Below are 12,866 nucleotides of genomic sequence, written 5' to 3' on the forward strand. Positions count from 1 at the left end.
TGTCGGATGATCAGAGTGATACTTAGTGAGGAGTATTACTATAACACAGTCCTCGCTAAGAGGGAGTGTTGATTTAGGGTAGCATCGGATGTGCTCCAGCCACAAAAATTGGTGGAGAGCCTAAGACACATGAGATCTCTAGTACCCAGAAAGGGTTTGGGTACACTCTAAACAGTTTAGGAGAGATTAAAATAATTAATATTTTTAATGGAGCCCCTAAGTCTAAACTTAGGGAAATTAAAATATTAATGTGAATTAATATAAAATTGTGTTAGAATGGTCCAAAATTCATGGATCAAGCCAGATCTAATCTTAGCCATTAATTAGGGTCTTAATCTCGGCTGTTGATTTGTCAACGAGAAAAGTATAAGAGGAGGCTTAAGGGTCACTTGGAGAACACACCAAGAGATTAATATTTCGACTTTCTGGGGCTGGGTTTGCTGAGAAAGTTGAGAGAGAGAGATTAGGAGTTGCAGCTAAGGAGAAATAAATACAGAAGCAGAGAAGCAAAGATAGTGCCTGGAGGATCAACACAACAGCTGGGAAAGCTGATGCAGAGGGCAGAAGCCGGAACTACAGGGAACTGCCGAAAGAGCTGGGAAAGTTGACATAGAGGGTAGAAGCCAGAACTGCCAGGAATAGCCAGAACTGTTGGGAACTACCGGAACAGTTGGGAAAGCTAACGCAAAGGGCAAAGCCGGAACTTCTAATATTTTTCTCTATTGAGTGAGCCAGATTTGGCACCCAGATTGTATTCTGAAACTGCTTAATAAATCAAACCCTGAGATAGTTGCACCGGCTTTTCCGCATTGGGTTTTTCCGAGGACATTAGTCCAAAAATAATGGTATCATTTGTGTTCTTGTTTTTGTTTCCTTCAGTTGATGATCTGTAATGTGTTGAGCATGTACTTGTGTTTATTTTCAGTATTTTCATGGTAAATAACTTGTTAATTAATTAGAACAAGTAGGAAGGAATAAATTGGAAAGTACATGGAGGGTTTCTAACTGTTAGACTTAGAAACTTCAACAATTTACAGATCAATTGGTATCAGAGCAAGTTTGTTTGGGTATTTTGTGGATATTGCAGGGATTTATATTAGTGCGGCCGGAAATCGTAAAACCCTAATCATGGCCGATGATTCTGTAAATGAACCTTGTGATCCTGTGGAGGTGAGGTTTAGGTGATTAAAACAACAAGTGGAAAATATCAATTGTAATGCAAGCCTCCTCATGGAGGCCTTGAATAGAAAGTTGGGTGTATTTGGAGAAAATGGGGGTTCAAAGGTAGAGGACAAATCAAAACAAGGATCAAAAGATTGGGGTGAAACATAAAACCAGTCAAAGAAAAGACCTAAAAAATATCAACCTAGTTTGAGTGTTGTGAACAATTATAGTCATGTTTAAAATGGAAGAAAAATTCAATATCAAGTCATACCACGATGAGATCGAAACTTTGAAGCAAAACCATTAGCTGCAGCAACTGGAAGTTTAATTTAGTGTCCATCAGATTGAGGAAGGACAAAAGATCTCATTCACATGGTTGAAATTAGGGGGCCATGCACTAACTTGGTGGGAGAGCCACATGGAAACCCTGAGGTTGGAGGTAGAACCTCTAGTGACTAAGTGGGAGGATTTCAAAACCCTGATGAACTCACATTTTTATCCCATTGGGCATATAGAAGACTAGTGGATCTGATGGCATTACTTCAGGCAAAAGATGGGCCAAAGCATGTAGGAGTACACCACAAAATTTATAAAGATAGTTATAATGTTTGGTATCTCTCCAACGAACCTAGATGTACTCCTCAAGTATTTGGGGGGTCTATAGAGCCATCTGGGCAAGAAATTGATGTTGTTAAAGCCAAAATCGGTGGACGAGGATTGTGTATAGAGACAATACCTGGAAAACATAGGCCTAAAGAGAGTGCAATGAAGTGGATTGAAGCAAAAGGAACAACATGATGCGTCTAAGGATGGGAAGAAGAAGCAAAAAGGAGGAAAGATAAAAATATGGTACCCACATCACATCAATGTAAAGATCCCAACAACCACTACAACCAATGCAACATTGATGGACATAGAGAGGAGAAGTGTTGGAAGTTGCATCTAGAGCTAAACTTGAAGAAGAAGAAGAAGAATCTCATGGCCACAGATTCGAGGAACCAAGTTGAAAGCATATCAGACGTGGATAAGAAGATCGTTTGTACATCAATGCAGAAGGAGGTGAATCTGAGTAGTCTTCAACAGCAGGAAGAGAAAGACATGACCAGACTCTTCCATATAAAGGTACAGGTCAAGAAGACAAAGATTGATGCTCTGTTTGACTTAGGATCGCACACAAATCTCATTGCAATAGAGCTGGTCCAGAAGTTTGGGCTGGAATTTCATGATCATCCAAACCAATATACATTGGGATGGGTAAATATGGATGCAGAGCTGAAGGTAACAAACTGTGTAAATTATATTTGCTATCAGTGCTGATTTTATTGATGAAGTAGATCTAGATGTGGTTCCGCTTAATGTATGTGGAGTCGTATTTGGGAGTCCATATGTGTACACGCGTGATGAAATATTCATGAGGAGAGCTAACTAGTATTAGCTCGTCAAGGATGGAAAATCATTCATTATCAATGCACACAAATGCAAGCCAAAATTTTCATTGGTAAGTGCCAACCAAGCCAAGAAATTGATCAGTTCCAACAAGAAGTATGTTTTATTGTTTTTAAGAGAAAGTTAGTCTATAGAGGAGTCGATAAGAGGTAAGTCATCCCTGGATGGGTGTACTACGAAACATAAACAAAAATTGGAGGATTTTTTATAGCCATACAGGGATGTGTTCTGAGATCCTAAAGGGTTACCACCTAAGAGAGAAGTGGAGCACGAGATCCAGCTATTACCAAACTCCTCATTGCCAAATATTGGGTTTTATAGGAAGTCTCTTATAGAAGCAAGTGAGGTAAAGAAACAATTGCAGTAGTTGTTGGAACATTGTGTCATTCAACTAATTACATCACCATGTGGTTCACCCATCAACATTGTGCCAAAGAAGGATGGGACTTGGCAGATTGGTATAGATTATAGGGCATTGAAAAAAAAAATGCTCAAGAATAGATACCCCCTTCCCATGATAGATTTTTTGTTGGATCAGTTGCAAAATCAAAATACATCACCAATATGGACTTGAAGTCTGGATATCACCAGAGTCGATTCAAAGAAGAATATACCTAGAAAACTTCCTTCAAAACCTGGAAAGGTTTGTATGAGTGGTTAGTCATGTCATTTAGCTTATGTAATGCACCAACTAGATTTATGAGAATAATGAATGATGTACTATGCCATTTTATAGATTCATTTGTTACTGTCTATTTGGATGATATATTGGTATATAGTGCTACATGGGAGGAGCATATTTCAAATTTGATGCAGGTGTTGGAAACATTGAAGAAGCACTAGTTGCTAGCAAATTTCAAGAAGTGTGAATTTGCGCAACAGTCTTTGGTGTATCTTGGGTATGTGATCAATGGAGGAGAAGTAAAGATAGATCCTTTAAAGATGTCAACCATCATGAAATGGTCGGTGCCTAATAATGTTTCTGAGGTTAGGATTTTTAGTGGGGCAGCACAATACCTGAGGAAATTCATAGCCTCGTTTCTAGTGGTAGCAGCACTGCTCCATGCCATAAAATCTAGTGGAAAGAGTTTCCAGTGGGGAAAAGGTTAGCAAAGGGCTTTCGAAGATCTAAAGAAGAATATTAACCAAGCACCAATTCTGGCATTACCAAAATTGTAGTGACCCTTTGAAGTGGAGACATAGGTGAGTGGGTATGCTATGGGAGCTATCTTGATGCAGGGAGGAAGGCCTATATGATATGATTCTAAAGTATTTCATGGTTCAGTTCTTAACTACCCTAACTATGACAATGGGTTCTATGCCATGGCGCAAGTTTTGAAGAAGTGTAAGCACTATCTAATAGGAAAGGATACAATAATCCACACAGATCTCTAGTTGTTACAGTACTTAAATGCCTAGAGTAAGCTACAATGTACCAGACATTACAAGTGGATGGGGTTTTGACAGCAGTTTCTTTTTGGTGATCAAGTATAAGAAGAGCATCACAAACAATTTGGATGACATACTTTCAAGGCTACCCACATCAAAGATTACAAATTTGGGGACTCTTATGCACATGGAGCCATTCACCCATGATGCATAGAAAGAGGAATATTTTGAGAGGATGAGGACTTCAAGGAGGTGTATCAACAGTTGCAGAGTTAGATTCATGTGCACGATGGAAACAATGCCATTGACTATCATCACCAAGATGGTTTACTCTACATGATGGATAAGCTATGTGTTCCTAAAGGTGAGTGATTGCAGCTGATTAGAGAGGCTCACACCTCTAAGGTTGCAGGGCACTTTGGTTTAGGGAAGATTGTGACTAACTTGCAGAGGTATGTGTATTGACCCAAGATATAAGATAAGGTAACTAGGTTCATAAGAGGATGCATGCTTTGTTGTACCTGCAAGCCTAACAATAGAAAACATGACCTATATCATCCCTTACCTGTACCTACTCCTCCTTCGGAAAGAATTTCCATGGACTTTGTGGGAGCTTTACTGACAACGGGAAGGGACATGACTACTTTTTTATGGTAGTTGATAGGTTCAGCAAGATGTGTGTTCTAATTCCCTTTAAAAACACCATTAGAGGGCAAGAAGAAGCAAAATTATTCTTTGGATAGGTCTGGGAGTACTTTGGGATACCACAGAGCATCATTTCAGACAAGGATACAAGATTTCTCAATGCATTCTGGACTACACTGTGGGAGAAGTTGGACAAGAAGTTGAAGAGATCTACAACATTACATCCATAGACAGATGGCCAGACTAAAGTAGTCAACAAGACTTTGATGCAACTTCTAAGGGGATATAACCAAAATCTGCTGAAGACCTAGGATGAAAATATGGCATATATGCAACATTCTTACAATAAAGAAGTCCACACTTCTACAGGGAACTCCCCATTTGAAGCTTGTTTATTATATTTTCCGCCTTCAACATTGGATATGGCAAATGGGAAACAATGGGGACTAAGGGAATATCTTATAGGAGATGCTTTTAGGGATGAAAAAATTATAGAAAAGGTTAGGAAGATCCATATAAAGGTACAAGAAACATTATAGAAATTGCAGGAGAAGTATAAGTCTAGGCATGATCAACATAGAACAAATAAATCATTCAAGGTGGGATACAAAGTATGCTTATAGTTGAACAAGGATAGGCTACAGGGGCCTGGTAAGAAAATCAAGGCTTTGTGGTATGGTCCCTTTGATATATTGGAAAATGTGGTGATAATTCCTATAGACTCAGTTTACGACCATATATGCACATTTACTCAGTTGTGCATGTGGAGAATTTGAAACTCTATGAGCGTTCCATGATAGACTAGGAAGAGGAATAGGTCCAACCCTCTATGGAGGATTTGGCACCATATGTTTAGGCAGAGTTGACAATCGAAGATACAATTTTGCAAAAGAGTCTAGAGTTACAAGACAGGCACAGAATGACCTTTGGTAGATTGGATTGAAGGGACAACATCTAGGCAAATCTAAATGGTACACCAAAGAGAAGGTGGAGGAAAAATTCCTCACCTCATTCTGTAAAAGCTTTTGGGGAAAAAATCCTCCCAAAATGTAGAGTTTTGATCCAGATTGCATCATTATATTATTTGTCATCCATCGGGATGCATTCAGAGTGGAAAAAGTGGAGGAATCAGCTCACGAGACCATTTTTACTGAGTTTGGCAAAATGGGGTCCGAAACCTTCTAGGAGAATTTTGAGGCATCAAAATTTTTTTTGGGGTTAACACTTTGTCACCTTAGCGTAGAACCATTTCATGTTGTTCTACACGCATATATCTTTCCAACGATGCAAGAATCATGTCAATCAGAGTATGTATGCTAAATTCATACCACTCAAAAGTTGACCTTCTTGTTTTCACACCTATAGTTTGGGAGGATGTCATGTCATCCCCCCTTATTCATGGAAAATGGGATAGCCACATTTTTGTGATGTAAAAGACTCTAGAAGAGTCTATATTGTAACTCTAGTTAAGAGTTGATGTAGTCAAACTTAACCAGTAGTAAGCTATTGGGTTGTGTTATAACCAAGCCACTAGGAGGAAGAGGCATTTCATTCTTTCAAGAACATCAAGAACATTTTGTTCCTTAGATGAGAAAATATAGCCAAGAGAGATAGGAGGTAGAGAACACAGAGAGGATATGTGCGCTGTAACATCCCATGGGCCACATACATTATTTATTTGCAGCTGCATTCATATTTTCCAGATAGAGAAAGAGAGAAAAGTGGCCTCACCTTCTAGTTGGGTTTTCTCCCAAAAGGGTTTCCTAGAGAATATTTTGTGTCTTATGTCTGTGTGTGAGCTTATTTTTCTATTCTCTAATTTATTTCATAATTTCCATTCACATGCATGCACTAATTACAGTGAAATCTACAACTCTAGAAATTAAAGAAAAATATAATAGTTTATAACTTCAGATTTTTAATATAATATTGTCAGATCTGTTGTGAATAACTGTCTAGTGGAATATTCATGGAATTTTATGGATCATGTACCCATGTTGGGTACTTTCGATGGACCCTACTACATGAAAAATGTGAATACATGAAAACAACATGATTTCATTCATGTTTTTTCATGTATTTCATATTTTTCATGTAGTAGGGTCCATCGAAAGTATGAAATATGGGTACTCCTTGGATGAAAAATTAAATTTTTCATCCTACGAGTTCTCCTACTTGAAACTTTAGTAAAATTATAGGGACATAAGTTGAAAATACGAGTTGAAAAAGTAGTTTTTTCTATTTTTTTATTATCTTTTTACCTTTTTATTCCAAAAAAGGTGAATCGTCGCCCATCGTTGACATCATCATGTTGAATCCTATTGTATCTTATAAAGTTGATTTTTGTTGTATATTTTTGTTTTGAGGCCCATTTTTAACCTCAATATTTCTATAATGTTGTTTATTAAGCTTCATGAATTTATTGAACCTGCTAGACACCTTAGGAAGTTGATAAATGTTTTGATGTTTTAATTTATTATCCTTTTGTTTGTATGGCATGTAAGGGGTGATTCCATGTTAAACTAAGTTCCTGAAGACTATCATTGTAGTATATTGTTGTAGTGTTTTTTGTTTTCAAACCAGTAAGGCTTACTTCTGCATATTCTTTTCTAGCACCTTGTCAATGTATGATCCCCTATTGATAAGTTAATGAACAACACTTTAAGCGATTAAATTGACCAAAATTTTTGGCACCATTGTCGAGGAGGTGCCAAGGAACTAGATCTTGATTGTTTTTTTGATTACATATATTTATTTGAAAACCTTGTCTCTGCAATTCTAAAATTCCTAAAACACAGTAAGATGGAAGTCGTAAGATGAAAAGTAATAACTTGCACGTCCACTTTATTGGGTTCTCACTCTTATTGAATTTAAATGATTGTTAACGGGAAAAGTGTCTACTCAGAATGCCCCTATCCCACTAAGGTGTGACAGTACCTTAGAAACAAACAGAGAAAACTATTTTCGTATTCTTCTTTATGAACTATAAACGAAGAGGAATAGGATGAACCAACCTGTGTCTTGCGCTAGTCCTTTGATCCAATCTCTCTCCTCTTTGACAGCTTCCAGGTACCTGCTCCCTTACTTGCCCAGCTTCACCAAGTTCCTGCAAGATCACAGAAGAGGAAAACTACACAAAGACATGGATTTATATTCATAAATAGCTTAGGATCAGATTTAAGGTAAACATGCAAATATAACAAAACATCATTGATACACAAGCATGTAGGAGAAACTCAAATAGTTTTATTGATATAACAAGAAGATCCAGGAGGAGTTACAACCGATGATTCCTGATCCAGCATCAACCCCCCAGCAAAGGAATCCCCTCTTCACCTCCAACAAAGCATAAATCACCCAATACTCTGATCTCTATCTCAAAACCAATAGCAATTCTCTGCAATGTACAAAATTCCAGCCTTTGGATCTCTGGGATGAGGGATCCATATATAGATGTATGCAAAGAGGATGAGTCAGCTTATGATTTGACTAGTGGCTTCTCTCTGTCAGTTCTTGCTTCCACTTGGAGACTGAGAGCCTCTTACTCATCCTTGGTCGAACTCAGTGAGGCAAGTGTCATTGGGGAAGATTCTGGAAGCTTCCATTGTCTGTCCACCTCGCGGAATGACACTTCCATTTGTCATTTCCCACCCAGCGCACCCTGGTAGTGCTTTTAGGTGCGTTGCAACGCACCTAGCTAGTGTACTTGGGTGCTATGCAACGCAGCTAGCTAGTGGAGCAGCTGAAATGATCCTGATTTGACTGATTCTGAGCAGTTTCTGGTGGAGAACTTCTGGGAGAAGCTGTAATTGGTTGACCTTGTTCCTCTAGGGGTAGGAACAACACTTTTAGGGACTTAGGATCCCTTGGTTTATGGACATTTCATGCTTAGAGCTGTAAGGCACAAAAATGTCTATAACAGTTGCCCCCTAAAGTATGAGGCCGTTTATCGGGTGAAATGCTTTATTAGGAGGATCCGAAGTTCTTTCAATGCTGGGAGGAGACCTGTAATAAGATACAATACAATACATTATCTTCATATTGTTTTCATGATCTAGCTGAGGCGGGCATTCCCATGCTCAGCTTTATAAATTCATTTTTATGTACACAGGACAGACAATCGTCTGATGGTAGACTGATGATTCTGATGAAGTCATCATCCTTTTGGTAGGATGATTATCTGTGCTGCAATGTTGTACATGTCAATGTCTTTATTTTTCCTGAATATATATCGCAACCCGGATGGATGAAACTAGATCCGGGGTCTTCAATCTCATCCGATCTTCACTCGAAGTACAAGTCGATCCATGTGAGAAATGTTTTGAAGTCGAACATGGAAAGACATCGCTTGATTCCCAGTCGATGATGTAAACTGTTAACAAGCGCGAGAGGAATCACCGATAATGATGATGACCCTCAAGGTATTGCAGTACAATTCACATGGTGTGAATAAAGGACTTGGCGTCGAACACCACGCAAAATCTTTCAGTCGAAGGTCATTGATGTATACCTGTCGCCGGAAGTGAGAAACTTTCCATTGAGGCATGCAAGCTTCAAAGTAATGAATGGGGTGTTCCTAGATCAACTTCTTGGATAATGAGCTGATGTCGACAAGAAGCGATCCGTCAAAGGAGGGCTTTGATGAATCCCACATCAATGACATGGAACGGAGCAAATGATTTTGATGGAGGTCAAAACGATCTGATGATATATGGTTCAGGATGGCGGTCATGAAAGAATGAAGTGTAATGTATGGTAGTGGATGGGACACGGATGACTTCTCTGGATGACTTCTCTTGAACATGTCGGCGACACTTATTTGATGGATTGGTAGCATTTACCCCAAATGTGGATGGTATGGCGTGACCATGGTGATGTGGCCGGTGAATGAAACAACCCAACCCGACTTAGGCACGGAGTGGAAGTGTCATGTTCAAGAGCGACTTGCTACCAATAAAGATTCTTTGAGTTTCTTCCCAATTTTTCCCCAGTCATTGCTAACCAGTACCTCTTTATTTTTGTCAAGCTTGAGGAGGATAACATATGCTTGTTCTATAATTATCCCTTCGGGCAAACCCATCGCTATGTTTTAACGAGCCTAGCGATAGTGAAACTCATTCTCGTCTAAAGACAAGTTTGTCGCTATTAATCTTTTTAAAGAGTTTAACGACAAAGATAACTCGGTCCTTTTCATTTTTAGAGAGTCTTAAAAGGTACGTAAAGGTAACTCCGAAATTCCTTTTTCGTCATCTAATCCCTTAAGTCTGAAAAAGTATAAAACAATACAGAAGGGATGAATTTTCGATAGTTTTAACGAGCCGAACAAAACAAGCGCTCGATCTTTTTGTGCAATAATCCCTCAGGTCCAAAAAGATTAAAATCTAGAGGAGGGATAGCACTTCCGGTCACTTTAACGAGCTGGAAGGCCAAAACTCGGCAATCTTTTCATATTTTACGAGTCAGTTGAAAAGAGCTTAAAGAAGACTCGTCTTTTGAGGAACGAGTGATAAAATGGGTAGCAGCTGATTCCAGGTAATGGTTGGAATTTTCCAATCACGGCAGTGTCACAAGGATGGCTAGTGAAATCACTCTTCGCAGCTGTTCCTCAAAATGGGTAAACAATCAAATGGAGGTGAATGATCGGCCAATGGAAAAGTGGAGGTGACGGTGCAAACACAACCAAGGCTTTAATGGTTGAAATGCTTCATTCACGGTGGTTATTTACTGGGGAATAGTTCATTTTTTAACGAGCTTAAACGCGGGTGGAAACATTTGCTCATGTCTTATGTTTATTTTTTGACGAGCTTGAGCTATGCACTAAAACTGCTCGATTAATCCAGTCATATGATAAGAATGTCTCATATAAAACGGCGACTTTTAGACTTTTGCCCCACATCCTTTCTTTATGCAAGTTACGTGACGACTAATCCTATGAGTTTAAAGGCTTAGAGGTCCTAAAAATTTAAAAAAATAAATATCCGTCCCTCGCTTGCACTCCAAAAGGTTTGCATGCCCCCAGGTATAAAGTATGGTTTCAAGGTTACCCCTTCTTTAGTCCAATAAAACATTTGTTTTACCGGGAGAGGCCTACCTCTTACAGGTCACCCAAAGATTGTTCGATTCGCGGTGCAAACAAAACACTTCTTCGGCGATGTCTACCGAGATAAAAAAAGGCGAGTGACTCAGTTCTGTCAACTCACATAACTTTGACAAGAGAATCTTGTTCTAGAATAACCCCTCTTCCAATCACGGACGGGGTACAGACTAGTCATATTCTCCCGCGGAAATCTACCCTATACCCGAAGTTTTCCTGCCGAAGCAGACCAGGATGCATGCCCCCTGGGTTTCAGTCATATCCCTCCGAATTACTCACGCTTATCGGGAGGACGGACTGGAGATTGAGACATTTCTTGCGTGAAGAGACCATTTAGGGATGGTATATGACTATTTGCTATGCGTGATCCGGGAAATGAAAGCTGGTCCACGAGCTTGACCACTCTTCCTTCGTGCGGAAAACACATTACTCTAAAGAGTGAGGAGACGATGGCTCCCATGCAATAAATATAGTCTCGTCCAAGGAGTAGGTTATAATCCAAGGGTCCTTGCACTACCATTACGTTCATTTGAACTGTCTTCCCTCTCAATGTTATGGGCACATTGGGAAGGATCCCTAAAGGTCGACTGGTTCCTTTATCAAAACCTGTCAGATTTCTCATCTCAGGCAACAGCGATGGCGAACCAAGCGCTTTCCAAGCAATAGAGGAAAGGATACTCACAGAAGCCCCCTCATCTATGATGGTACCAGCCATGACCATTCTATATATTTGAACGATAATTCGGAATGGTATGCTTGCTGGTAAACGGGGTCTGCCTAGTTGATTCCAGTCGAAGGAGACAACTAGGTTGCTTGGAGGTGGGACCGAGTAGACGGTCGGGTATGGCTCTGACGAACTTCCCTCCTGCGGTAAGGGAATGGGTAGATTTCCCCCATGTTCGTCGGAGTTTGTGTTGATGAAGAGAATTTTGACGGTGTCATCCTTGTTCTCTTCAGTGACTGTATCATCTGAAGATAAGACCTCTGAAGGCAAGACCGGGTCAACTGCCACCTCGACCCTTTTACTTTCGTCTGGTATGGATTCAGATGGTTTATCTTCGATGATAGGCGCTTCAGCCGACCACTTGAGCAGGCTAGCTGGATTCTCAACTAGCGACGGACTCGGCAAGAGTTTTTTATATCTAGGAGGAAGTCGTAACGGTGAAATCGGACGATCATCCAAAACTCTTTTCGCTTCGTCTAAGAAGGGACAACGGTGGACGGCATGATTGCCTTCGCACAGTTTACAGGGAAATCTAGCTTTCCCTCTTTGTCCCAGGGCTTCACTTTCGCTAGTTGACGGTGTGCTTTCAACATGATCATCAAAGGTTGATGACACCGGATTGTGCAAACGAGGAGACTAGTCCCTTAGTATCCGAGGGATGCAAGGACAATCTCTGTGAAAGTGGTCTCCTTTGCAAATGACACATGGCGATTTAGGCCTGGTCGGTGCAGTGTGTGGATTTTCGTTAGACGACACTCGTTTTCCCCCATTCGCCTTTGGCTCCTTCTTCTTCTTCTCTTTCTTCTTCTTCTCCTTCTTCTCCTTAGGAACTTGACTTTTGGCTTTTCCAGCCCCATCAAGCGAAGAGGAAGGAGGAGAGGAAGAATTAGAGGAAGTAGAAGGTTGGTGGGCAACTCTGGACTCATCTAATTGCTGATTCGATTGTTCAGGAATAGTGGTGTTCTGAACGACATTGGTTGAGAAGATCCATACTGGCAAGCCAATTGTCAGTCCTGGAAGCGACAATGTGGCCATATGGGGTGCACCAACATCTCCCCAAGAGGAGAAGGGACTAGGATTTCCACCAAGGGGAATTCCTTGGTTGGTAGACTCCATTTTCTCAACCTAAGATCAACGTAGGAAAAGGGTATGAATATTCCATTTAAAATAAATTTTAAGACGCTTTGACACAACTTGTTTTTTCAGTTTTTAAGAGTCGAGAAAAAACAAAAGATGACTCTAGTCTCCTTCGATTTTTAATGAGCCTGAAGTGACAAGTGCTCAGATGGACCTTTTCCGTTAAGGAGTCTGAAAAGGAACGAAAGGGACTGCTCTGGAGATCTAGGTAGAGGGAGTACCAAACCAATCGCAAAACTGCAGAATACTTTTTATGGTACGGCAGTC

The sequence above is a fragment of the Pinus tabuliformis genome, chromosome 4_2 (assembly GCF_031772625.1).
Source record: "Pinus tabuliformis cultivar Carrire ecotype Pingquan chromosome 4_2, CPIR1, whole genome shotgun sequence".
NCBI classification, from domain to species: Eukaryota; Viridiplantae; Streptophyta; class Pinopsida; order Pinales; family Pinaceae; genus Pinus; species Pinus tabuliformis.